Source organism: Balaenoptera borealis (genome assembly GCF_965194805.1).
Source record: "Balaenoptera borealis genome assembly, chromosome: 12".
NCBI classification, from domain to species: domain Eukaryota; kingdom Metazoa; phylum Chordata; class Mammalia; order Artiodactyla; family Balaenopteridae; genus Balaenoptera; species Balaenoptera borealis.
The window spans coordinates 28,684,424-28,711,924 of NC_138869.1; the positions used below are offsets into that span (position 1 = coordinate 28,684,424).

Here is a 27,501-nt window from a genome sequence, read left to right on the forward strand (position 1 = left end):
TCCTACAGAGCAGAGCTGGACAAACTGCAGCCCATGGACCAAATCCCACACATGGCCAGTTTCTGTCAAGTTTTATTGGGATACAGTCATACTCACTTGTTTACATGTTATCTATGTTTGCTTTTGGGCCACAATGATAGAGTTGTATAATTTTGAAAGACACTATATGGCCTGCAAAGTCTAAAATATATATTTTCTTGCTTCTATAGGAAAAATTTGCTGATCCTTCAGAGAATCTAAAACTGAGGTTCCATGTCCCAGTAATTGGAAGAGATGTGCCATATGGGTTAAGACTACAAGGGCAGAGAAACAACAATGACAAATAAGAAGCAAAAACCTGAAGTCGCAGAGTTTGATGCTCCAAATGGCAACCACCCACTGGTGTTTTTCACAGGAAAACATGCATGCAGCGTGCTCCATGGAGAGAAACAGCAGGGGTTTGTTTAATTAATGACCAGTAGCAGTTTCTCTACTCAACGACAGAAAGCTCAGCTTGTTCTAAATATAAAAGTCACCCTCAAACTCCTTGAAAATCACTTTTCTCAGTAGTCAATATCTGAGTCTATAATCCTTCTCTCTGGAGTGCAACTTTTTTTTTTTTTTTTTAATGTAAGAAACCATAGAGAAAAATATTGTAAAGAGATTGGTTCCAAAGAACTCTGCCACTGATTTACTGTCTAATAAATAAATGGTGGGAGAGTCGTGAAGATTAACCCAGCTTCTCATGGATGATGGATCGTAGATACTCAAATAATTCCTCCTATCAACTATCCTATTTTAGCAAGAAAGTATTGCGAGTGAAAGGTATGGGTAAGTGACATGGATAAAATTTTCTTCCCAAATTTGTCTTAACTGAAATGTCTGAGGGAAACGCATAATTTAGTTCATAAACCTTCGTAAAGAACCCTATGCTATGATTATTCAGCCTTGTCTGCTTTCCCCCCTCTTTTTCTTGTCCCATTGATTGAACTCTTGCTATGTTCAGACGCCCCCTGGAATGCTGGAGAAGCATGTCAAAGGCAGCACATCCAAGCTGGCACTATTGGTTCCTCCATCCAAACTTGTTCCTGCCCAGTCTTGCCCAGCTCAGTGTAATGACATTAGTCCCACCCAGATGTTGTTCATACCCCAAACTAAGCACTTCTTTGGCTTCTGTTCCCTTCATTTCTCCCATCCAGTACATCACCCAATTCTGGCAGTTCTTCCATCAAAATATAATCTTTTTCTGACAACTTCTCCATATGCCCATTGCCATCATCACAGTCTCTGCACCAGCATCTCTCCTTAGATGCTGGAGCGAGCCTCCATAAGTGGTCCCATTGCTTCTGGTCTACCCTCGAGGGTCAGTTCTCCCCACAGCAGCCAGTGAGATGAAAATGAAGTCAAAGCCTTTCCGTGTCCAAACCTTCCAGTAGTTTCTCTTGCCACTCACATTCCAAACTTCTTACCACCATCTCTAATGCCCTGCGTGATGTCACCCCTCACTGCTGCTCCGATTTCACCGTCAACCTCTCTCTTCTTCCGTGACATCAGCGTCTAACCATCTAGACTCCTTCCTGTTCTTCCAAATCACCTGCTTATTCCCACCCTGTCCGTGCCTCTGCACTTGCCTTTCCTTCTGCCTGGAATACTCTGCCCTTGAACAACCACATCGCTCTCTCCCTTACTCTTCCCCAGTGGTTCTCAACTGGGGCAGTTTTGCCCCACAGAAGACATCTGGCAGCTGTCTGGAGACATATTTGATTGTCACACTGTGGAGGGTGCTACTGGCATCTACTGGGTAGAAACCAGGGGAGCTGCTAAGCTTCCTACATACACAGTTCGGTCCCCATGACCAGGAGTTACCTGGCCCCAAATGTCAGTAGTGCCGCAAAGGATGAGGGACCCTGCCCTGCTCAGTTCTCTGCCCAGGTGTTTTCCCCTCAGAAAAAGAACTTCTTTGATGCCTTCTTTCCAAAACAGCTTTTCCCCTTTTCTGACCCCACTCACTTCTTATTCTCTTGTTCAGTTTGACATCACCTGGAATCAGAGTACCCATTTAGGTTTTGTGTCTCTCATCCCTTAAATGTCAGCTCCCTGAGGGCAGGAGCTTTGTCTGCTTTACCACTGGGTCTTCAGTGTCTGGGGCAGTGCCTGGCACACAGTAAGCCTTCAGTACATGTTGATAGAGCTCTGAGGTTTGGAGAGGTTAGTCACTTTGCTAAGATCCCACATGGCTAGTCAGAAACAAAGCCACCCATGTGTCTATCAGCCCCTTTAAGGCCCTGCACAGACATATACAATCCAAGGAATAGCTTTATGCTGGTTATGCAAATGCAGCTTCAAGACAGTTTTCGCAACTTTCCCCTTCCAGTTTTCCACACTCTCTCCATTGCCCTATCGCAAATCCCTCCTATGTAGAAATTCTTGATCCATTAAAACTCAGATCCTCTGACCCCTTGGCAAATGGTTACTTCTTGTACCTTCTCTTCCTAATCCAAAAATGGCTAATGCAAGTGAGGTGGAAATGCCAGACTGCCGGGAGCCAGATCAGTCTATCAGCACACCCCACTGTCAATATTGCATTAATTGCTTGCTTAACCTTGAGTTCTCTGTAGCTTTTCACTCCCAAACAAAAATTACCAGTCTCCTTCAGCACCAGCTTGGCACTAACAGAGGAAGATTTGAAATGATTATCCTCCTTTAAAGACAGCAGGAATTCCTGGATCCTTTTTTTATGAACATGAAATAGTGAGTGTCCTTTGTTCTTGCAAAAGTGAGGAGCTTAAAAAAAGTCACTTATTGTCCCTTCTTGACTTTTCTGTACCTTAAAATGGCTTCACATTTTATTTCTCAAAGAGTTGGCATTTCTATATTTTAATGTTGGACATTTTCACTTTGGGCTTGGCCCAGTTTCCCAGATTTTCTTCAATCCCACTTCTGCTCCCCCAGCCTCCCCTACCCCGCAACGCGTCATTTCTAATGATGAATAAATAGCCATTGTAACCATGGAAATAATCTTGACCGAGAGAGCCAGTTGTCAAAGGGAGCCCCCAACTGGACACCACCAGGGCTGCAAAATGGAAGAAGCCGCTTCCTCCTTGCAAGGATGTTCCCAGACGTTTGGCTGTGGGCTTGCCTTTCTGCCTTATCAAAAGCTGTGTGCTTTTCATGGCACTGGAGCCTGTTCTTTAATGAATTAATTTCTTGGCAGGCCTCCTGGTATACAGCTGAGCACTTCATTTTCTCATTTGGGATTTCTTGTCGACCTTGACCTCCCCTGGCTCTGGCTGGGAAAGTAGCCTGCAGACTAGCCTGATTCCAGCCTCACTTAGTCTGAATTACCTCTTTTTTAGGAGACAAGCTGCATTTGTTTCCCCCTCCATAATCCCTCTGAGGTCTTCAACTTGAGAGGGGCCCTGAAGCTCTTTGAATCACATTCGAGCAGCTGTTGTGTTGGCTGCAAAATTTAAATTAGCCAAGCTCAGGAGAAAGTGACTAAGGCAATTCATGTTTCAAGGAGGTAGTATATCTTGAACATGAGGCCGGATGTCACAGGGTGGAAAGAACTCAAGCTTTGGGGGAAAGCACTGGTTCACATTTTATTCCACTGTGTACGAGCTGTGTGACCCAGGCACAATCACCGAACCTCTCTGGGCTTTAACTGCCCCACAGAATGGGATTTCCTTTACCTACCATTTTACAGTTTGGGGCAAGAATAAGAATAGAGTACGTATAGTGCCTAATAAAGTGACTGACATGTAGTGGGGCTATTTGTATTTTTACCGAAAATCTGAACTATGGAAGATTTGTTCTCTGTGAAATGCCCAGTGTATTTGTTTCCATCTGGAGACAGTCTGAATGATGACCCTCACTACTGATGTGTTGGGGAAGGCAAATGAAGGACTGAGGTTTCTGAGGCTGGGAATTTACATTTGAAGAACATGTAGAGAGAGGGAGGAGGTTTTTAGGGGAGAAAGAAAACAAGATATTTTATGTGTTGGCAGAGTTATGGGTATGAGATGCTGTGTTGTGCTGTGGGACCGTCCATTGAAGGAGTCCGGTGACTTTACCATCGGCTGACGGTCTGACCCAGAGGCATGCCAGGGCCCTTGAGGTTCTCTAGCCTGCGTGACTCCCAATTACCAGTTTGTACTTTCTGATCCAACTCTTTGTGATGCCCAGATTGTATCTGTGCACTCGGCAAGCAATGTGTTTTGTTTTGTACTGATTTTTTCCTGTTGTGTTATTCCTCTTTTTTTCCCTCTTCAAACAATTATCCCGTATGTGTCTTAGGTTGCACTCCCCAGAAGCTGACCACAAGGTAAACCACTGAGTGCTAATAGTTGATTTGGAAGGTGATCCTGGGAAGCGCTGGGAAGGTGATGGGGAAGTGAGACGTGGAAAAGAAAGAAGCCCACACCAGGTAGGTTATTGAGCAGGCCGCCTCTGGGGGCAACTGGGGCTTAGTCCCGGGGGCGAACCCCTGGGAGACAGTGTGTGGTATCCTCAGCGATGTTCCACCAAAAGCTAGGACATAGGGCTTCCCTGGTGGTGCAGTGGTTGAGAATCTGCCTGCCAGTGCAGGGGACACGGGTTCGAGCCCTGGTCTGGGAAGATCCCACGTGCCGCGGAGCGACTGGGCCCGTGAGCCACAACTACTGAGCCTGCGCGTCTGGAGCCTGTGCTCCGCAACAAGAGAGGCCGCGATAGTGAGAGGCCCGCGCACCTCAATGAAGAGTGGCCTCCCGCTCGCCGCAACTAGAGAAAGCCCTCGCACAGAAATGAAGACCCAACACAGCCAAAAATAAATAAAAATAAATAAATAAAAATTAAAAAAAAAAAAAGCCAGGACATAAGCTGAGCAACAGATGCTGAGAGATGTTGGCTAGGGCATTAATAGCATCTGAGACAGTGGGATAAGGTGAAGAAAACAGCACCTGAGAATCAGGAGGGCTCTGCTCCCAGAGGGGATCAATTCAGTTGTTGCTAAAAGAACCCCAGAACAGGAAATAAGGAGAACCAGTTTCGAATCCTCTGCCTCTACGCAGATGGGTAAGCTTGGGCAAGTGACTTACCTCTCTGAGACTCAGAATTTCTCATCTGTGGAGAAAGGAGCATGGGGTAAATGATCCTGGAGGCCCCTTGCAACTTGGAGAGTCAGTGGTTCGTTGGATCAAAGTCCCATGATGGACTCAAAGGAACAGGTTGATGTGCCCCACCAGCACCTTAACCAGAGATAAATCATGAGAGCTACTTTCTACTGAACACTTCCTCTGCAGAGATGGACTAGAAAGTTTACATGCAATATTTTATTTCATCTTTGTGGCAGTACAAGGAAACAGATACTGCTTTTATCTCTATTTTGTAGAAGAGGAAACAGAGCAAAATTGTCTAATTTGTCCATGCTGCATAGATAATAAGTGATAGAGCTGAGGTTTGAGCTTTTGCCAGTCTGACTAATAAATGCTATATTCTGCTACCGTCCACTTTTGTGGTGATGGCCCAGAACATCTGTGCTATAGAATCCTCTCACATGTGGGTGTATATGTGGAAATACGGTGGAACCACTTCCTCTGTAGTATCATAGGACCTATGGATTATGGATGCAACCTAGATCTGTCCATAATATAAGCTGTGTCCTAGGATGGGAATCTCTAACTAAAGTACAGTTTTCCCAACATCATTGACATTGTCATTGTCATCATAGGATCAATCATTTTTTGATGAGTGACTACTTTTCTGGTACTCTCTGGGCTTTACATATGTCAACTTGCTAACTCTGTGCAACAACCCTATGAAGTAGGTACTGTTATTATTCCTGTTTTAGATACAGGAAAACTGAAGCCCAGAGATGTTGAGTAACTTGGCTGGGTCTCACAGCCACATACAACCGAGTAATGGGCAGAGCAGGGAGTTTGACTTAGAGCCCATACTCATTCCTTTATCACCAGTTTGCCTTTCCAGTCTCTGGTACTTACCACTTTGGCATTTGCATTTTCACAGTGTCCTGCTAAGTTAGAGCTCAGTCTGCATTTCCCTGTGCCACCTAGAAACCAACAGAGGAGCGACTGAGAGCCATTTCAGCCAAGATGATCCAGGTGCCAGTATGTGACTGGAAAGCGAACACTTCTGTGTTGTCTTTGTTCCCTGGTACATTCTACTTATTGCAAATGCTTTTTGCCTAAAAGAAATGGGTAAAGTCCAAAGAGACTTTTTTTAAAAATAAATTTATTTATTTTATTTTTGGCTGCATTGGGTCTTCATTGCTGCATGCGGGCTTTCTCTAGTTGCTGCGAGCGGGGGCTACTCTTCGTTGTGGTGCGTGGGCTTCTCATTGCGGTGGCTTCTCCTGTTGCGGAGCACGGGCTCTAGGCACACGGGCTTCAGTAGTTGTGGCACGGGGGCTCAGTAGTTGTGGCTCATGGGCTCTAGAGCACAGGCTCATTAGTTGTGGCACGGTGGCTCAGTAGTTGTGGCTCATGGGCTCTAGAGCACAGGCTCATTAGTTGTGGCACATGGGCTTAGTTGCTCCGCGGCATGTGGGATCTTCCCAGACCAGGGCTCGAACCCGCATCCCCTGCATTGGCAGGCGGATTCTTAACCACTGTGCCTCCAGGGAAGTCCCGAGACTTTTTCTTTTTAAACCCATTCAGGTACGTGGCATCTGTTTGGGTCCTTGTTATTGTTTGAAAGTTGCGTTGTATCCCAGTGTCCTCACAGTATCTCTCCTTCACCCAGTTACTCTTGAGCTGGGGTAAGCAGGATTATTCTGCACAACCAAGTCCCATTGGTAAAAGTGCTTCTGGATATAGGATCTGAGAACATTCTCTAAGTGAAGAGACACAGGCCAAGACTGACCATGCAGTCTTGCATGGCTTCTTTTTTTTTTTTTTTTTTAATTGAATGAAAGATTCTTTAAATCTAAACATGATTTCATATAATCCCATAATAACCTTTCCCTTCCCAACTCCTATATTTCCCCTCCCTCCTTCCCTCTCCCCACTGGTAACCACTAATTGGTTCTCCGTACCTGTGAGTCTGCTTCTTCTTTGTTTTATTCACTAGTTTGTTGTATTTTTTAGATTCCAAATATAAGTGATATCATACAGTATTTGTCTTTCTCTGTCTCATTCATTTCACTCAGCATAATGTTCTCCAAGTCTATCCATGTTGCTGCAAATTGCAAAATTTCATTCTTTTTTATGACTGAGTAGTATTCTATTGTGTGTGTGTGTGTATATATATATGTATATACCACATCTTCTTTATCCATTCATCTGTTGATGGACACTTAGGTTGCTTCCATATCTTGGCAATTGTAAATAATGCTGTTATGAACATTGGGGTGCATGTATCTTTTTGAATTAGTGTTTTTGCTTTTTTGGGATATATACCCAGGAGTGGCATTGCTGGGTTATATGGTCATTTTATTTTTAGTTTTTAGTTTTTCCATACTATTTTCCACAATGGCTGCACCAGTTTACATTCCCACCAACAGTGTATGAGGGTTCCCTTTTCTCCACATCATCAGCAGTGTTTGTTACTTGTGGTCTGTTTGTTGATAGCCATTCTGACAGGTGTGAGGTGATATCTCACTGTGGTTTTGATTTGTATTTCCCTAGTGTTAGCAATGTTGAGCATGTGACAACTTCTTTGCCTAGTGACTCTGTATCCACTCGTTCATTCATTCATTCATTTGTACGTTCATTCAAGAATTCCACACCAATTCATGGTCAGATTCTCTTTGAGGCACGATGGGGAACACAACGGGTGAACAAGACATTTGGAATCCCCAAAGATCCACTGGCCAGGTTTCTAAAATACGGAATTGAGGCATAGATAAGGGAAGAACCAATTAATCATGGAATGAAATTCGGATACTATCATGAAACAAACATTAAATAGTGAAAAGTAAACCACATTAAGTATTTGGCCTTCAGAAAATGAAAGGAACATTTTGGCTGTGAAATAACAGAAGCATTCCTCAGACTAGAAAAAAAGAAGGGGATGAAACATGGCATGTTTTCAAAATAAATTAATTTTAATTGCAAATTAAAAGACATAGAGAATTTTTTAAGAAACTTGCTTAATTTTTTTTTCTTTTAATTATTTAGCAGGGTTAAAATTAGGTCAGATTGTGCTGGTATCCCATTTGAACTTAACCTCTGATCTTAGCCTGGAGGGCTCTCAAGGCTTGTTGTGCACTAGGGATAGGTACATTTCCTTAGATGGATGTGAAAGCAGTTTGTAATTAAGCAGGAAGAGGGAGAGAGACTGCGGTTTTTCCTGAAGGTGACAGTTAAAAGTGCTGAAGTGTGGACTTCCCTTAGCGGTGATAGATCCGTTTGTCCTCTGGAGAGGAGAGAACTGAAAGCAGGCAGAGGAAAATACTTCATTCTGAAGGATGTTTGCCCATCCCAACCTCTGCGGGTGGTTTGCTGGATTATTTAAAGAGCACTGGGGGTAATGCCTATGGGAGGTATCGGTGATGAAGCGGTATGTGGATCCTGTGACCTACTGAAACAAAAACTGGTGATGGGCACTTCTGCCTGGGTTACCAAAATCCCCAGGCTGTAAATAACAATGTAAACCATGCTCCTCTACTGAAAACACATAGTGTGTGTTTATCCCAGACTATGAATGTCAACTACTGTTGACCTTATAATGTTCTGTCCACTTATCTTCATAATTGGTCCACTTCCTGTTTTGTTACCCACTTACTCCTATTCTGATCCCAAGCCACAAAGAGAATCTTATCCCATTCCTATCTTTATTTCTGACAATTGCCATGTGTCCTTTATCTTCGAAGATTGGCAAAATACAATCTGAGTTAAGGAGGCAATTTTCATGCAGTAGAGGTGCTACTGTATCAACTCACCTATCTATAAGCCCTCTACCCAGAAAACTCATCACTTTGGAACAGCAGAGAAAAGCCAAGATGAAGGAAGAAGAGACCCTGTGGGATGAAGTCAGAAAGCCCAGGCACACAATCCCATAGGAGAATTCTTCAGGCCTGGATCAATACTCAGTTTGTTCTTATTGGATATAATTTTAACAGGTTGATTTAGTTGGTCTCTCAAATCAGCAGATTAATTATAGTAATTACTCTGGGGTAGTCAGAGTGGATATTCCAGACCAGTGCTGGCCAACAGAACTTTCTGCACTGATGGAAATGTTTTGTACCTGTGCTGTCCAGTATGGTAGCTGCCAGCCCCATGTGGCGGTTGAGCATTTGAAATATGGCTAATGTGACTGAGCAGCTGAAGTTTCCATTTTCCTTAATTTTCATTTGTATAAATTTAAATCTAAAAAGCCACCTGTGGCTGGTAGCTACTATATTAGACAGTGCAGCTCTAAACAGACTCATTGGCTATAGTGAAGTAACCAGAGCATTACAGGATAAGGCCATTTAGTGTAGCGACAAAGAGGCTCCTAAAATACCAACAATTGCTGACCCTCATTGAATTATAGCCCTGGTCATCCATTTGTTTATCTACTCTTCACTTGATAAATATTTATTAAGCAGCTACCGTGCTTGCACTGTTCTATGTGCTGGGGATAAAACAGTGAACAGACAGGAGAGAAATCTTTGTCCTCATGCAGCATATATTTTAGTGGAGGGACGTATCCACTAAATACATAAGTAACAAAAGTATATAGGATGTAAATTGATGATGAGGGATATGTACAAGTGAGGGAAGAGTGTTGGGAGGAGGGGATGTGGGAGCTACAATTGTAAATAGGAAGGTGGAGAAGGTCTCACTGAGAAGGTGAAGGAGGAGGGTCAAGCTGTGGTTACCTGGTGACAGAGCCCGCCAGCTAGAGAGAACTAGAAACTCAAAAGTCCTGAGTTGGGAGGGTTCCTGGTAGGCTCAAGGAACAACAGTGGGATGAGTATGGTGCATAGGAGAGTAGTAGGAGATGGAAACAGGATGGAAGCAGTGGAGGTGATATACATTGCTGGTAGAGCCATTAGCATTTACTGACAATTTGGATGCGGCCTGTAAGAGTGAAAGGGGAGTCCAGGATGATTCCAAGGATGTTGGCTCAAGCAAATCAAATGATGGAGTTGCCATTTACTGACATGGTGGACCATATTTACAACATAATCTTGATGAGCTGGTCAGCCACCATTTCTTTGCTCTGGATCCATGGTAGACATTGAGCATGGACTTGAATGTGGCCTCAGAATCATTCTTAACATAGTTCTCCTGGAAGCCAATAGGTGTCAAAGTTGGCACTCAAGATGAAACCATCACCGGATTCATTTATGCCTATGACTCAGGTAGAAAGGTGGGAAAATATGTGACCCACTTCATGAAGAGTTCTAGCCAAGAAATGACCTAATTTCTATAAAATATAGTTCATTAATATGCTTCAGTTCTCTGCCATTCCATACCCTGGGAATCCATGCAAGGAAAAGTTTGGCTGAAGTATGCAGAATTATCCTTGGAATCCTCTGCCATCCTGACGGTAACATCTTTCATTGTAGAGTGGACACTACAGGATGATTCTTTGAAGGGCAGGAGCCATGTTCCATTCATTTCCATCTGTCTAGAACTTGGATCATTACAAATGATTAATAAAGTTTGTTACCTTGAACATTTTTGAATTAGCACAGGGTCTGATTTTAAAGTGACCTCACCACATTATGTAACACTATTAAGCATTTATTAAGTACCTACCTTGTGCTGGGTACAAAACTGTCCTTTAAAACAGGTGAAAGAAAAACTGTCAAAGTCGAGACAATGGTAAGGGTCAGAAAGTGACCCCCAAAATACTTTGTTCTCTTACTCCATGATCTGGTCTTGAAAAGAAAATTTTAACCCTCCACTGGCTTCCTGACACCTTTCAAGTGAAGCACCAAAGTTTTTACCATGGTCTGCAAGGCCTTGCCAACCTCTCTGACCTTCTCTCTTTCTTGTTGACTTCGCTGGTACGTCCCTGGCTTCCTTTCTGTGCCTTAAGTACACTAGGCATGGTCCTACCTCAGGGCCTTTGCATTTGCTGTTCCCTTTACTTGGAACTCTTCCCCTACATCTCCCCAACTTCCTTCACGTCTCTACCCAGAGTGGCTGTCTTCGACCTTTACCTCCCTCGACATCTCTTTTTATTATCTTACCTTGTTTATCATCTATGTAATTTTTTTAAATCGAAGTATTTACAATGTTGTGTTAGTTTCAGGTATACAATAAAGTGATTCAGTTATACACACACACACACACACACACACACACACACACACACACACACACATAGCTTATTACAAAATACTGAGTAGAGTTCCCTGTGCTATACAGAAGTTTCTTGTTGTTTATCTATTTTATACAGAGTGGTGTGTATCTGTTAATCCCAAACTCTTAATTTCTCCCTCCCTCCCTTTCCCCTTTGGTAACCATAAGTTTGTTTTCCATGTCTGTGGGTCTATTTCTGTTTTGTAAATAATTTCATTTGTATCATTTTTTTTAGAGTCCACATATAAGCAATATCATATGATATTTGTCTTTCTCAGTCTGGCTTACTTCACTTAGTGTGATAATCTTTAGGTCCATCTGTGTTGCCACAAATGGCATTATTTCACTCTTTTTTATGGCTGAGCAATATTCCATTGTATATATGTACCACACCTTCTTTATCCATTCATCTGTTGATGGATATTTAGGTTGTTTACATGTCTTGGCTATTGTAAATAGTGCTGCTATAAACATTGGGGTGCATGTATCTCTTTGCATTAGAGCTTTGTCTGGATATATGCCCAGGAGAGGGATTGCTGGATCATATGGTAACTCTATTTTTAGTTTTTTAAGGAACCTTGATATTGTTCTCCATAGTGGCTGCAACAATTTACATTCTCACCAACAGTGGCGGAGGGTTCTTTTGTCTCCTCTCCTGCATTTATCATCCGATACAATTTATCATCTGGTATAATTTTTCAGTTTGTTTGTTTGTTCCCTGCCGTCCTTCAGCACCCAGGACAGTGCCTGGCATGTCATAGGTGTCCAATACATATTTGTTAAAAGGATGCATATGGCAAGATAGAGAACACTAGCCATGAACACAGACAGAGAAAAGATGCTGTATCAGTATGGAGATACTGAAAGTGTCCTACACGTCTGTGTTCTGCCCCTCAGCCACTGTGTAACTCTTTGTATAGGTAGCTTCAAAAATGGCTCACGTGATCCCTGTCTCCTGGTGTTCATCCCTTTGTGTAATCGGTCCCCTCTCCTTGAGTGAGGCTGGGCCCTAGTGACTCACATTAACAAATCAAGTTTGGCAAAAGTGATGGGATAGCATTCCGAGATTAGGTTTTAAAAGACTGTAGCTTCTGTCTTGCTTGCACATTCTTTCTCCGACTCCTCTTGCTTTCTCTCCTGATGAAGCAAGCTGCCATGCTGTGAGCTGCCCGATATAGAAACCCATGTGGCAAGGAGAGAAGCACAACTGCCAGCCAACAGTCAGGGAACAACTGAAGCCCTCAGTCCAACAGACCACAAGGAACCTAGTCCTGCCAACAACCATGAGTGGCTTGGAAGCAGACCCTTCCCCAGTCAAGCTTTGAGATAAGACTGCTGCCCCAGCAACCCCTTATTAGAGCCTGTGAGAGCATGTGGGCCAGAGATTCATTAGTAACCAGACTTCTGACCCATAGAAACCATGAAAGATAAATATTATTGTTTTAAGTTGCTAACCTCTGCGGTAATTTGTTATGCAGCAATAGATAACTAATACATTTTTAATGAGTTCTTTTAAAATGAATTTATTTATTTATTTATTTATTTATTTATTTATTTATTTATGGCTGCATTGGGTCTTCGTTCCTGCTCGCGGGCTTTCTCTAGTTGTAGTGAGTGGGGGCTACTCTTCATTGTGGTGTGCAGGTTTCTCATTGCGGTGGCTTCTCTTGTTGCGGAGCATGGGCTCTAGGCGTGAGGGCTTCAGTAGTTGTGGCTCACGGGCTTAGTTGCTCCACGGCATGTGGGATCTTCCCAGACCAGGGCTCGAACCCGTGTCCCCTGCACTGGCAGGCGGATTCTTAACCACTGCACCACCAGGGAAGTCCCTGAATGAGTTCTTCATCAGTGTTTTCCTTCCCTTTAAAATGTGGATCATAAATGACCCCTTCGCACAGGGTTGCTGTGAGGATTAAATGAGAAAACATTCAGTAAAAAATGATCCTTCCTATCAAGGAGAGTACAATCCGGTGGGAGGTTTTATGTCAGCTGTGGGGCATGAGTATAGAAATGAGATGGGAAAAGCATTCCCAGAATAGGAAAGGGCGTGAACAGAGGCGTGGTAACTTGACAGCCCATGGCGCAGCATGTAGTCTGCAGCACAGGAGTTTGTGGAAGCAGGAGCAGGAGGTGAGGCTGGAACCAGGCCAAGGCCAAACTCTTGAGAGGACTTATCTGTCCTGAGAAGGGGCCTGGGAGAGTGTCCTGTGGGCAGTGGGTGGAGTGAAGTAATCTGAGCTCTGGAATATGTTGGAAGGGGCTTTGGCCTAATAAGATTTTAAGTTCTTCCTAACAGGATCTATTCTTAACTTGTTTTTATTTTGCATTTTTATAATGTATGAGTAATATGTATATTCTCATTGTAAACAGTTTGTTAATACAAAGTAAAAACCACCCTTTTCATTTTTTACCCCCCCATTTTCCCCTCCCCAAGGGCATCATAGTTTTGATTTGTTTTATCACACACAGGGGCACAACAGTGATGTGCCGGAGCTGGCTTCTAACAACCCTTGTGTTTAGGGACATCACATTAGGAGCTTGAAATTGGGCATGTTGTTGCCATGGAAACTGGCAAAGACTACAGATCGGAGCTCCCCCTTGTAAAGCTTGTTTACAAGGACACCACTGGCTGTGTGTATCTATTAAGACCCTTTTCCACTTACTTACATGAAAACTTCCTTTCAGGATGATAGTTGGAAACATGCAGTAAGTGGTTTAGAGCATAAACCCTGGAGTCAGGCAACTTGAGTTCAAGTCCTGAGACTATCCTAGGTGACCTAGTCTATTCTGAGTCTAGGCTGGGTGACCTTGGCTGGGCTATCCAACCTCTCTGAGCCTCAGTTTCCTCCTCTCTAGAATGCAGATAACAGTAGTGCTTATGGGACTTCCCTGGTGGTGCAGTGGTTAAGAATCCGCATGCCCATGCAGGGGACACGGGTTTGATACCTAGACTGGGAAGATCCCACATGCCGTGGAGCAACTAAGCTCATGCGCCGTAACTACTGAACCTGTGTGCTTAGAGCCTGTGCTCCGCAACAAGAGAAGCCACTGCAATGAGAAGCCTGCGCACCGCAACGAAGAGTAGCCCCCGCTCTCTGCAACTAGAGGAAGCCCTCACGCAGCAGCAAAGACCCAACACAGCCAAAAATAAATAAATAAATAAACTTATAAAAAAAAAATAGTGCTTACCTCACAGACTTATAGTGAGGCTTGAATGTGTGAATATTTACAAAGGGCTTGAAGCAGTGCCTGCCACTCAGTAAGTCATTATAAAATTTAGTTTTTATTTTTAGCACAAATGGGGTCATACCTTAGGTAATGTTCTACAACTTACTTTTTAAAAACAGTACCTCTTGGAGAGCTTAGAGACAGTATTTTCTTTTTTTTTTTTAATTAAACTTTTTATTTTGAGATAATTGTAGATTCACATGAAGAAAAAATACAGAGATCCTGAGTACCCTTTCACAAGTGTCGCCCAGTGGTAATATCTCGCAGAACTACAGTAAAATATCACAACCAAAATGTTGACATTGATACATAAAGATACAGAACATTTCCATCACAAAGACCCCTCATGTTGCTCCATCTACATCTCTCCTGCCCCACCCACTCCTTAAACCTGCAACTGCTAATCTCTCCTCTGTTTCTATTATTTTATGATTTCAGGAATGTTATGTAAATGGCATATTGTAGAGTGTAACCTTTTGGAATCTACTCTTTTCACTCAGTATAATTCTCTGGAGGTTTGTTCAGGTTATCACATGTATTCGCAGTTCCTTTTCTTGCTGAGTCGTGTTCTGTAGTATGGATGTACCACACTTTAATTTTTTTCACCCATTGAAGGTCATCTTGCTCCCTTCCAGTCTTGGCCCATTAGGAATATTATAAACATTTGTATACAGGTTGGACTTTGGCTTCTTCAGCTCCAGTTGGGGGATATATAAGGCAAAAAGAAAAGCAAGGGCATTTACCACTGTGTCATTTCTTTGATCTCTGATCCCTAGCTGAATTGCCTTCTTCATTCCTTTTACAGTTTCCTTATGTTTGTTTTATATATAATGTCAAGGGTTTTTATTTATACTTAGCAGGAAGACTAGGGAAAACTATGTCTATTCCCTTTTCCTGGAAGCAGAAGTCCCAGCATTCTTTTTAACTGGTGAGTATCACCCTATAGTATGAATGTATGGATATATCATAGCGTATGTCATCCATCTTCAACATTTTCCCACATTTTTACTCAAAAAACCATGCTCCATAGAATGGCCCGGTACTCGTCTTTTTGTGCTCCCATGAAGATGCTTTTCTATGATAGTAACCACAGTTGAATTGCTTGATCAAAGGTTATAAACCCTTTTTTTGTTGTTATTATGTAAGTTTCAGGTGTACAGCATTATAATTTACCATGTATAAAAGGGAATAAACTCTTATATTTTGATAGATATTCCAAATTGTTCTGCAAAAAGGGCTTTCCCAGTTTACACTCCTACACATCCTAATATGCACTGGATAATATTTTATGGGCATTGAAGGCTAACTTTACACTCACCTGATGTTTAGTAGATGCAGATGAAGTAAAGTGAGGTAGATCTATTGTGACCTGTATGTGGGCTCAAACACGGGCTCATCTTTTCCTGAATCTCAGTGCTAAGCATTTAAGAAGCTGGCCAGGTGACTGATGAGAGGCTGGTCCCACAGCTCTTTGCTTCAGTGTACCAGTGGTGAGGGCCTCATTGAGTTGATTAGGGAGCTGTGTCCACTGATGGGACGATTCATAACCAAGCCCTTCTCAAGCTTGTGAAAGAGTTTGATTGGCTGGGGAAATCAGCCTGGGCTCAGAGCCAAGAAGAAACTAGGCCATAAGTCTAAAGGTTGGGGTCTCACTAAAGTTCAGGAAGACGCTAAGAGTCACCTTTGTTGTGGAGAGAGGAAGAGAGTTGAGTGGTAAGAAAAGGAGGAGTGATGGGCCCAGGGAAGCAGGACCACAAAACTACGAAGATCTTACCAGGCAGAAGGAGCAGATTGTGTAGATATATTTGAAGTCATGGTGATCTGTGTGGACACAGGTAGAGAAATCCCTGTAAGAAAACAGGCCCAGAGTCACCCTTGTGGGAAAGGGCTATTGGGAAGAGGCTGAAGATCAAACTGCCAAGGATGCCGTGGGACAAATTGTTAGCTTTTACGTGAGAAAAAGATAGGAGAAATTTTGGATCTGATTCTTTACAAAGGGATGGGATTTCAAAGAAGACGAAGAGCATTCTAGAAAGACAGCACAGTACTTACTGTATTAGTTTTTTCTGCTGGGTAACAAACTTAGCAGCTTAAAATAATACATTTATTACCTCACAGTTTCTGTGGGTCAGGCATTTGGGCAAAGCTTGGCTGAGTTCTCTGCACAGAATCTCACGAGGCTGTAATCAAGTTGTTAACGAGGGTTCATTCTCACCAGAGGCTCAACTTGGGTAGGGTCCATTTCGAAGTTTCATTAAATTGGTGGCAGAATTGATTTCCTTGACGCTGTAGAGTTCAGGGCAGATTGCTTCTTTAAAGTGAGTAATGGAGAGAGAGAGAGAGATTCCAGATTGAATCTGCTAGCAATAAAGAATCTTATATAACATAATCGTGGGGGTAACATCCCGTCCCCTTTGCCATATTCTGTTGGTTGGAAGCACACACTCAAGGGAATCAGATGATACAAAGATGTGAACACGCCAGGAACGTTGGGGACAATGGTGGCCCCCTTGTAGTCTGTCTGCCACAGTAGCAAAGATGTGGAAGGTTATTAGAATATTGGCTTCAAGAAAGAAGGGAAGAGGTAAAATGGCTGTTGACAACTATTGGAGATAAGGATGGATCTGAAGTTTCACACTACATTTTAAGGAGCCTTGAAGGCCAGTTTGAAAGATTTGCCCTTTTGTCATCGTGGAATTCTTAAAGGACCTTTCCATCCTTGGCCTCATGGTGCTTCCTGAAGCTAACATCCTTGCTAAACAACCCATTTTTTATTTCAATTCTCTGCTTAGATACTAATTTCCCAACCAATCATTTCTTTTTAGAAGTGTTTTAGAAATGAAATGACAATTGCATTTAAAGTGAAGTATCTACATTGAATTAACCTTGACCATTTTCTGTGGTTTCATTATTTGGGCAGTTGTTGAAATCAAATACACAAACTCATCCTGTATTGAGAAGGAAGACAATAGGTAACCTTTCCAACCTTTTCTGTACCTTGACTCCTCTGTGGAACTAATTGTAGAGAATAGAATGTGCTACTTGCTCAGTGCTTTGTGTCTCTGTCCTCTCCTGTGAGTGTCTGTTTAAGGAGCTCTGTTAGAAAAGGAAAGATCCTTTGGAAGTGTTGAGGAAGGTAAAAATTTATTTAGATGGAGCTCATTTGGACTATGTCATAAATAGTTCTCAAGGATTATAAAAAGGATTGAAAAATACCAGCAGTGCCAAATGAAAAAGTTCCCAGTAGGTGGAATTTATAAGCCTCTCAAATAGTGATTTGCACTGCTTTAGTTGTCAGAATGTTTTGTGAACTTCCATATGATGGTGGGTGTGTACCTATTAGCTTCCCTTGGTTGATAAGATGTATATTGACCAAAAGAAAAATTTTTATAACGAATTTATAATTTTTTGAACATGACAACCCCATTGGTGATTACTTTTTTTTTGTCTGTTTGATAAGGACTTTTTTTTGGAATCTTGTTGAAAGCTATGGACTTTTTTCCTGAAAAGCGCTGATAAAAAATGACATACTGTTTCAGAGTGTTTACGGAACCCCCTGAAACCACCTATTGTGGACAGCCATGGATTCTACATTAAGAAACCTTGGGACGTCCCTGGCAGTCCAGTGGTTAAGGCTCTGCACTTCCACTGCAGGGGGCATGGGTTTGATACCTGGTCAGGGAACTAAGATCCCACATGCCACATGGCGTGGTGAAAAAAAAAAAAAAAAGGAAAACTTGAGTTACATATATTTGGAAAACATATTAAATTGAAATATAAAATATATAACTTAGCCTATACCCAGTGATAGACATAGTTATGGGTCTGAGAATCGCTCTAGGGATATTTTGGGCTACTGATCTAAGTGACAAGAAAGAGCCTTCAGTACATGTTTTGGTCTTTGTGTAAATCCTGGATGCAGAGGATAATGAAGACCCTGCCTTGTGTTTATATCGGAATTTTGTTTTCTAATAATGTGTGCATTTCTCTGCAGGGAAACTTTGTTTTTCATCATGATAGTGTGGGAGACATGTAATAGTTTATTGGGGTTAATAGTGAAGATAAAATAATAATGCCATTGGCTGTTTGTGTCTGCATGCACAGGTATGAGAGAGAGATAGACAGAGAAAGAGACAGAGAGAGAAAGAGAAAGGGATGGGAAAAGTTACACACATACAGAGACAGAGAGACATAGAGAGAGACAGAAACAGAGGAAGACACACAGAGAGCCAGAAAGAGAGAGATGAGGGAGAGAGAAAGAGAGACAGAGAAAGACAGAGAGAGATACATGTAGAGAGGAACATAAAGAGAGAGATGAACAAGCAGAGGGAGGCAGAGATAGAGAGGTTCACATGGAGACAGAAATGGAGTCAGGGAAGGAGGAAGATTTAGAAATAGAGATAGAGCCAGGGACAGAGTCAGTCACATTGCTGTGGAGACCGACAGACAAGCATGACACAGGCAGAATGAGAGGCAGAGAATTTCCCAGCCTGTGAGCACCCGGGGGTGTTCCTACCTGCTGGCCAGCAGCGGGGTAGCAGTGCTGTGCTTTATCACCACGACTGGCCTGTGAAGGGGCTGGCGGATGATTAAACAAAGAGGCCAGGCCCCGCTGGGTGAGTTGCTTCCTAGGTATAAATTAGGCAATTGAGGAAGGACATCAATACAGACCTTGTGCTGCCATTTGTTAAGCCCTTGTCTGGGACTCTGCTCTGGGCTGGAAGGAACTGATGGATACCTCTTAGCCTTCCAGGAGTTTTTGTTGAATTTCTGAAAAAGTTTTGCTGAACTTCTGGAAATGTGTTCATCTCTTCTCTCCATGAATGCGAGGATGAACATCTAAAACAAAACATGCTTTCAACTCTTCCTAGAAATTTGCTAATTTTTTTCTCTGAATACCTGGTCTGTGAATGTTACATAAGGCAAAAAAAGTTATTTAAAAAGACATTATACTAGTCTTTCATGGGGCATCAGTCAGGGTCAGCATTAACGTCCTGAGAGAGAGGGAAAATTTGGTGGCAACATCTTTTGATGTGCAGAGAATTACCCACTGGTTCCCCACGCAGTAAACAGCTGTAATTCATGCCGTGACCGTTCAGTGCCTTTAATGTCTTGTAACATGAAAGCCCTTGGAGTTTAAAATCTTGCTTGGAAAAATGATAGCTCATGTCTTAGTGCATATGTCCCTGATAAACATATGCTTTGAGCAGGTATTCAATCTCTCCTACCTGCTGAGTTGATGAAAACTCTAGAGAATTTACCAGAAAGGCTCCTTTTCATGTGTCATCATCACATTGCATTAGGACCTCATTTGTTTCAGAGGAATGACTTATTGTTCAGTCAACCTTGACACGAGCACTTTTCCAACCACCAAAATTAAGCATCAATACTTCTGTCCATCCTGGGACCCTACTAACTCGAGAAACTGTGGATGAGAGAATAGAAGTGAAAATCAAAATCATCCTGATGAATTGTAGTCTATAAATAAAGATGGGAATTTAGTGGATACTTATGTTATGAACCATCTTTAAAGGGTGACATTTTATAATAAGTGGCCAAGAAAGTGAGTGATATGAAAGGAAGACGTTTTGGAACAGCAGCCTTGACTAAAATAGCTGGGATTAGGAACTGTGTCTGTCTTGATGATATTATTTAACATGTTACATTCAGAAGAGTGCCTGGCTCTTAGTAGGTGCTCAAATCATATTTTTAATGAATTAAGTCAACAAATGAATAAAAGTAGTGTTATGTTAATCAGAAATATGAATATGTTAAAAGAAGGACATAGAAAATATTGTTTAGCAATATAGAATTGTTCATTTTAAAGAAAAGATGGAGTGACAGGAATTTCAAAAGACCGCTGGTTGATAATGCAAAACAGACATAGCTAATTCTATGACTGGCAAAAGCATATAAACAATCACTTAATTTGGTTTCTTCCTATACTTTCAGCCCCCATACTCTTTGCTTCAATAAAATAGTTTGCCTTGATGAGAACTGAGTCATTAGGGACGTATCAGGGACCCTGGCTCTTTGGTTGAAAAAAGGTAAGTCTGTGAAATTCACACATACACGTAGTATGTAAACCCTTTACTTTTCTAGTGAGATTACTATTGTTCAGGCAATTGTCATGTTGCAGGAGCATCTATTAAAAGTACTTTCCATTTACTCTGTGTTGGACATTGTGTTATATGGTTTATATGCTGTTATTTAAACATCAAAGAATCTGCAATGTTAGATATCATTATCTTTGTTTCCTCACAAGGGGAATGAGGCTCACAGAGGCTCTGCAATTTGCCCAAGTTTGCTCAGCTAGATTGGGAATGGAAGTTTACACAGAAACACTTTCATTACATGTCCAATTACTCTTATTTGCAAACATTAACTTCAATGCTAAGCTCTTTTGTCTGTGACATAAATACTTCACTGTCTGAGAATGTCCCAGATTAATTCTTTTATTCTGTGCCATGAGGTCTGTGGCTGTCTATCAGTGTTAATATTAGATTATTAACTCTTAGAGGACAGAGCTGGCTCCTAAACCTTTTCACAAAGTACTTGGCTTTGTGTCCCCAGAGCTGGACACTTAGAATGCACTCAGTAATTTATCCAACAAGTCAATGAATGAGTGAGCAAGTGTCACATGTAAATTAGGACCTTTCCTTTGGGCTCATGAAACCACTTTTAAGGTATAAATAAGTTTGTGCTTTACATGCTCATTATACACAAATTCCAAAGTATCAGGGAAAATGATCAAAAAGGATGTTGAATTTCACATCAGGAAAATTACATTCACATTGTAATGCTGATGAGGTACATGCTTCTGTTCTCTCTCGTGGGGCCAGAGGTAGGACCGGCAACTCATGTCTCATTTTCCAGGTTGAGCATTGGCGATTTCAAAGTTCCTTTGGGAGCAATTGTGAAGAACTCCATGGGGAAGGGGCTAGCATGTTTTCTCTGCCTATTCCCAAGACTTTTACTATAGCTATTCTTTGAGGGCTAGTTAACATTTTAAGCCACAATAGCTGATTTTCTGCACTATCCTTAACTCCCTTAATATTTGTGTTCATGTGCTACTACCCTTCCTGTGGATTTTTTAAATGTCAAATTGTAGGGGTTGAGGATACCTCACAAAAAAACTTATTCTTAAATGAAGTCTTGGGTTTTCTTTTACAGGTGCCCATGAGGTGGTCCAGACTGGTATATCAGGATTGTATCTGACTGCTTGTGTGATGGTTCAATTTCTGTGTCCACCTGACTGGGTCACAGGGGGCTCAGATATTTGGTCAAACATTCTTCTGGGTGTGTCTGTGTGTTTTTGGATGAGATTAATATTTGAATTGGGAGACTGAGAAAAGCATATTGCACTACCTAATGCGTGGCCCTCTTCCAATCAATTGAATAGAACAAAAAAGCTGACTTTCCCATGATGAAGGGACAAACTCCTCGTGCCTGACTGCTGAGCTGGGACATTGCTTTTTTCCTGGCTTTTAACTTGAATCGAAACATTGGGTCTTCTTAGGTCTCAAGCCTGCTGGCTTTTGGACTGGAGTTTATACCCTCGGCTCTCCTGTTTCTCAGGCCTTTGGATTTGGCCTGGACTTTTACCATTGGTTCTGCTGAGTCTCCAGCTTGCTAACTGCCGATCTTATGACTTTTCAGCCTCCATAATCACGTGAGTCAATTCCTTATAAAAACAAATCTCTTTATACCTATATCTGTATCTTTATCTGTATCTATATATCTATATCTATCCTGTTGGTTCTGTTTCTTTGGAGAACCCCGACTAATACAGCTTGTAATGAAAAAGCCTGTAAAACTTAAATGAGTAAGGCATTTGCCTCACAGAAGTGTCTGGGAGTCGTCAGTATTGGGTCAACATGGCAGCCCGGCGATCAAGGACCCAGGCTGTCTCTCTGTTCCTTCTTTGCTGCTCTGTGTGGCTTTGTTCTTATGCTCACAAGGTGGCTGTTGGAGGGACAAAGGCTAAAGGGGCTCATGGGAAGCCTCATGTGGCAGCATGGCTAATAAATACCTCATTGCCGGACTTACTAACTTGCTTACAGCTGTCACATGGACACACTTGCCTTCCGAGGGTCTGGGAGATAAAGCATTAGGTCATCATGTTACTGCTACAAATAGATTTGGGTTCTGTTAGGAAGAAGTGGGGAATGGATACTGGACAGGTCGCTAGCAATATTCTCCACATCTTGTTACGTAACTATGACATAATCAAAAGGAGATTCCAGTACTTCACTGGCTTTGGAGATTATGTGGATTCACAATCCAGTTGAATTAAATATCATATACAGGTTTCTCCAATCCCAGTGCATCAAAAAACATTTTTAGTTAATGAGGGAATATACTTATATTTACTGAGCAGCTACGATAGATATGCCATGAGCAAAGCCATTGCTTTCTGTGATATCTTTTCTGTTTCTATTGTCCTCATCTTAAAAATAGAGAAAATGAGCCTCAGAGAGACTTTACATAAGTTGTTTAAGATTGCACAGCAAGCTAGTAGAAGAATCTGGTTAGAACATTGTGCCTTTATAAAACCCTTATGAAACTCTTGTTCTTATAAGAAAGAACATATAAATTATGTGTAATAACATACATGTTTTTAACTCTGATGCTTAGCACAGTGTTTTGCAGTTAGTAAGCTCTCAGTAAATGTCTGTGGATCATATCAATTTTTTCAGTTGCAGCCACTGAAATTGATATTCCTTTTACAGGATCTTCTCTTAAGTCCCAGTCTAGAAGAGCCAGCTCACATCTGAAGCCAGGAAATAACCTCATCAGTAAAAGTTATAGTGTCATTGGTTTTCAGAGCATTCAGCAACTGTTTGCTGAATACCTATTCTGAGCCAGGTCCCTCCTAAGCCTCTCTTATTTTTCCAGTTATTTGTTCTGTGAGCTGCATTCTGGATAAGTGCCTTCTCTCTTCCAGTCCATTTATTCTCTTTATATGTGATCTCCTGCCCAATCTATATATTGTTTTAAATTTCAGTTATTGTATTTTTAATTTATGCAAGTTCAATTTGGTTCTTTTTCAAATCTGCTGTAACACTTTTTAGAATTTCCTGTACCCTTCATTCATTTTCAAATTTATCTCATTTCCTTAAACAAAGGAGCATAGTTGTTTTTTAATACTCCATGTCTGATAATTGCAGTATCTGAAGTGTTTAGGTGTCTGTTATTTCTGCTGGTTCTCACTCATGGTATATTATTTCCTTATATAGTTGGTGTCTTTGTGTGGCTCACTGCCCTTAAACAATTATTTGTGTGTACGTGTGGGGGGACTTCCTGATGACCAGAGAACTATTTTAAGTTAAAACCATGGCATATATCTTTTTGATCACTTAGGTGCTGCAAAATTGGGACTGTAAACCCTCAAGAGAGCTTATCCATGGTTTACCCCCTCTCAAGGACAATACTCTTTGTTTTCTCCTTCCTTTCTTTTCTCCTGCTCTGCTTAGCACCAAGGTACTTCTCCCAAAAAACTACTGGGGTGGAAATACTGATGGTTGATCCTTTCTGTGATGCTGTAGCCCTTTGAGATCTCAGCTTAATGCATAAATGCGAGATGGTTTACCAGACACACAACACTGAATGGGCCCCATGCTTTAACTCTTGCTTCCCCAGTCCCACAAGGCCTTCAAAAACACAGCTCCGTTTCTTCCAGATTGGCAAATGCCTTCAGAGGTAAAGCAAACCGTAAATTTTCCATTTACCTTTCTTATTCTAATACTTACTTGGTATTTCCTTTCTATTTTGTCAGCTCTTTGATGCTGTTAAAGGGTTACAAATGTTTAATTCAGCAGTTTTAGCTGTTTCAGTGGGAGAGCTAGTCCAAATAACCTGGTCTGTCATTGTCACCTCATCAGGCTTTTAAAGAATTGTCTTTAAACATCTTTAATAACTTTTTTCCTTTTATAATCAGGGAAAAAACCCTAAGAAATTCAGGAATTTTTCTTTCCTTTTGTCTGACTTATGTTCTATTCTTTTTTTTTTTTTTAATTTTGAGATTATTTCTAACTCTGTGGGATTCATTTTTTTTTTTTTTCCAATGGTACCATCAATTTCATAGTGCTAAGGGAAATGGAGTGAGCATATGGTAACTACTGCAATGAAATTTGGTCCTTTACTCATGTCTCTACCAGATGTGGGATTGCATACATAATCACCATTTCTTTATAAAATCGACCAAATTGGCTAATTTCCTTAATTTATTTAATATGTTTCCATAAAGAAAGTGATCTGAGCTGAATTAATCTGGTAGAAAAACCAGAGTTATCCATGAAGAGGTAAAGTGCGGGGGGTTGGCGGGGAGAGTATGAACCACCCACTTCCTTAATATGAATGCAATTCCAGATTGCATGGATTTTGCAGATCTTACAACGAACTTCCTTCTCTTTGGGTTTTCATTAACCTTTAGCTGTTTCTTTTTTTTTCATGCTTCATGAAATGCACTTAGGACCTCTGTATTGTATTATGGGAATGTGACATAAGATGTGTCATCCTCTGTTTAATGAATTTTTTCAGATCATGACTTCCCTCCCTCTCCATTATAAATGCCTTTTTTTCTTTCTTTTTTAAAAACATTCTCTGTGGTTCTATTTAGACTTCTTATGTTTATTTCTCATCTGACACATACTCAATTTACTTTTCTAAATGGAGATAGTTGCACTTTCATTTTCTCATTATTTGAGTAATACATCCCTGTAAAAATGCAGAAAACCAAAGCTCTATTTTTTTTTTTCTGCAAAAAGCTTTATTGTTCCCATTTGGTCCACATCTTGGGAGAGGGCTCCAGGGTGGCTAAAAAGCTGCCTAGTGGCTGCAGAGAGGGGCTCCTCAAAGCCTGCTGGGCTCCGGAGGCTCCTAGTGGTGCTGGAGGGCGAGCCTCTGAAAGAGATATTCGCCCAGCCGGCCTGCGGAGGTTAGTCACGTGGTCGCCCATCTTCTTGATGAGTTTCACCTGCTCCTCCCGGAAGCGGCTCTCCCGGAAGTCACGGAGGCGGGGGTCCGCGGGGGCAGAGCCCAGGGCAGGCAGGTCCACAAGGGCCTGATTCAGGTTCTTCTCCACGAGCACGGCGGCTCCCACAGCGTCTTGGGTTTTACCCCACTCGTCGTGGCGAGGCTTTTGCTCTTCCTGGAAGAGAGGGCGGCCGCCGCACTGGTTTTGCATTTTCAAGACGCTCGGCGCCCTCGTGCTTCTCCTCGGCCAATTCCCGGAAAAGTGGCCCACGCTCTCCAGAGCGACCTCGTCGAAATAGAAGCCCAGAGCGAGGTAGGTGTAGGAGGCTCGCAGATGCATGTTGGCCAGGTGGTTGACGTCGGTGGAGTAGTTCTGAGGAATCCGGGAGCTCGTGGTTGATCGGTAATGAGGAGTTCAGCTCAAAAAATGGTGTTGGCCGGTCCCTGTGACCGAGGATAGCGGAGCGGCTGATTCCACAGGTTGTGACTGGAAAAAAGGCTGGAGGGTGGTGGGAGGCTGGAGCAAGGGGTGTCCCTGGGTCTGTTCTGTCCAAACGCTGTTGAAGCAAAAGACAGATCCGCGGCGCCTCGGAGCACACTGTCCAAAGCCCTTCTTTAACAGCACTTTCCAGAGATAATTTCTCTGACCCTTTCTTAAGGGTTTTAGTAAATATAATTACAAATTTCTCTTTCTCTCTCTCTCTGTACACGTATCTAAAGTTGTGTGTATAATATGCACATTTATGTATATGAAGTTATGTATGTGTATGTGCATACACACGTATGTTTTTATAAAAATGCAGTCATACTATATAACTATAAGAAGGTGTGAGAAAAACAAAACTGTTCTTTACTAGTAACACACAGCCACGTCTATCTCCTTAAGAGGTGGCAACATTTCTTTCTGGATCAGATAACCTTTTGCTTAGCAAAATACATTCATAGGCTATTTATCAACAAAATGGTGGTCTCTGTACAAGTCCTGAAGATAGAAAATTGAAACAAGAGAATTAAATGCCACTCATTAAAAAAAAAAAAAGGAATGTGAGAGCTCTCAGGAGCCACTGTGGAAAGAGGCAGAGGGGCTCTGGAGGGAAGAGAACTAGCTAGCAAATTAGCTAGAGACAAACTAAAAGCCAGTGGCAGTTATAGAGGGGTTGAAAAAAATGATGGGCAAAATCCAATCCTTAGTGACTGTCGCTACAAAAGTGTTGTGAATCTCCCGTTCCCTGCCTCTGCTCCATCAGTCTTTTCTAAACCATCTATAGAGAAGTTCATATACTATATTATCTTTTTTCTGGGGCACTTTATGGAGTGAAGGCACTGGGATGGTGTTCAGCGTGGCCTCATACTGTCCAGAAAAGCACAAGAAGGGAGAGATTCAGAGTAGTGATGGAGAATTCAGCATGAGCTAGAAACTGGAGCCAGAGTTTGTGAGAAGATACGTAAGCTGGGACTTGAACGTGGATCCCTGTTCTTAACCACTGGAGTCCTGAGCATGGTAGCCTCCATCCTTCCCACATACTAGCCTTTATTGCCCTTAGCTATAGTCCAGTACCAATATTATTTCCCAACTAGTATTGCATCCCTAGTCATTTAGGGATTTCTTTACTCCATTTATTATTGTATCCTCACCTCATACCTGTTCTCGAATTCTCCAGTACAGCTTTGATAGACTATTAGCAAATGCTGTCTCTCCCTTTTCACATCATATAGGGTAGGACCTTTTTGAGTCATTCTCACCATCATTAAAAAAGCAGTATTTGAGGACATGATTTGGTTGATGGCAGGCACAAATGTTAGAACTTTTTAAAATTAGCTAAAGGGTCTGGTACACACGGAGCCCTAAAATTAGTAACTTCTTTTTTTTTCTTTTACTCTGTATTCAAAAAAGCTATTACCAAGAGCAGGGTAATGAATGGGGCTGAAGAAACAGAGTTTGGTTAAAAAAGAAAATAATATGGAGCTATTAGAGGCCAGATTCCCTGTTCCACTCTGCCCAGACAGTAGACTACCCTTCCCTATGCACTCCTGACAAGAGACAGGATATTTATTTTCTGGTAAAAGGACACTGTCATGCTTG

General features: G+C 41.9%; 1 pseudogene across 1 annotated transcript; it reads right to left on the reverse strand.

The window, feature by feature from the left end:
* Positions 1-6,487: 6,487 nt before the first annotated feature.
* LOC309606944 (ferritin light chain pseudogene) lies at positions 6,488-25,775 on the reverse strand (annotated as a pseudogene). Its single transcript has one exon. The product of its transcript is annotated as a ferritin light chain pseudogene (transcript).
* Between the last annotated feature and the right edge of the window lie 1,726 nt (positions 25,776-27,501).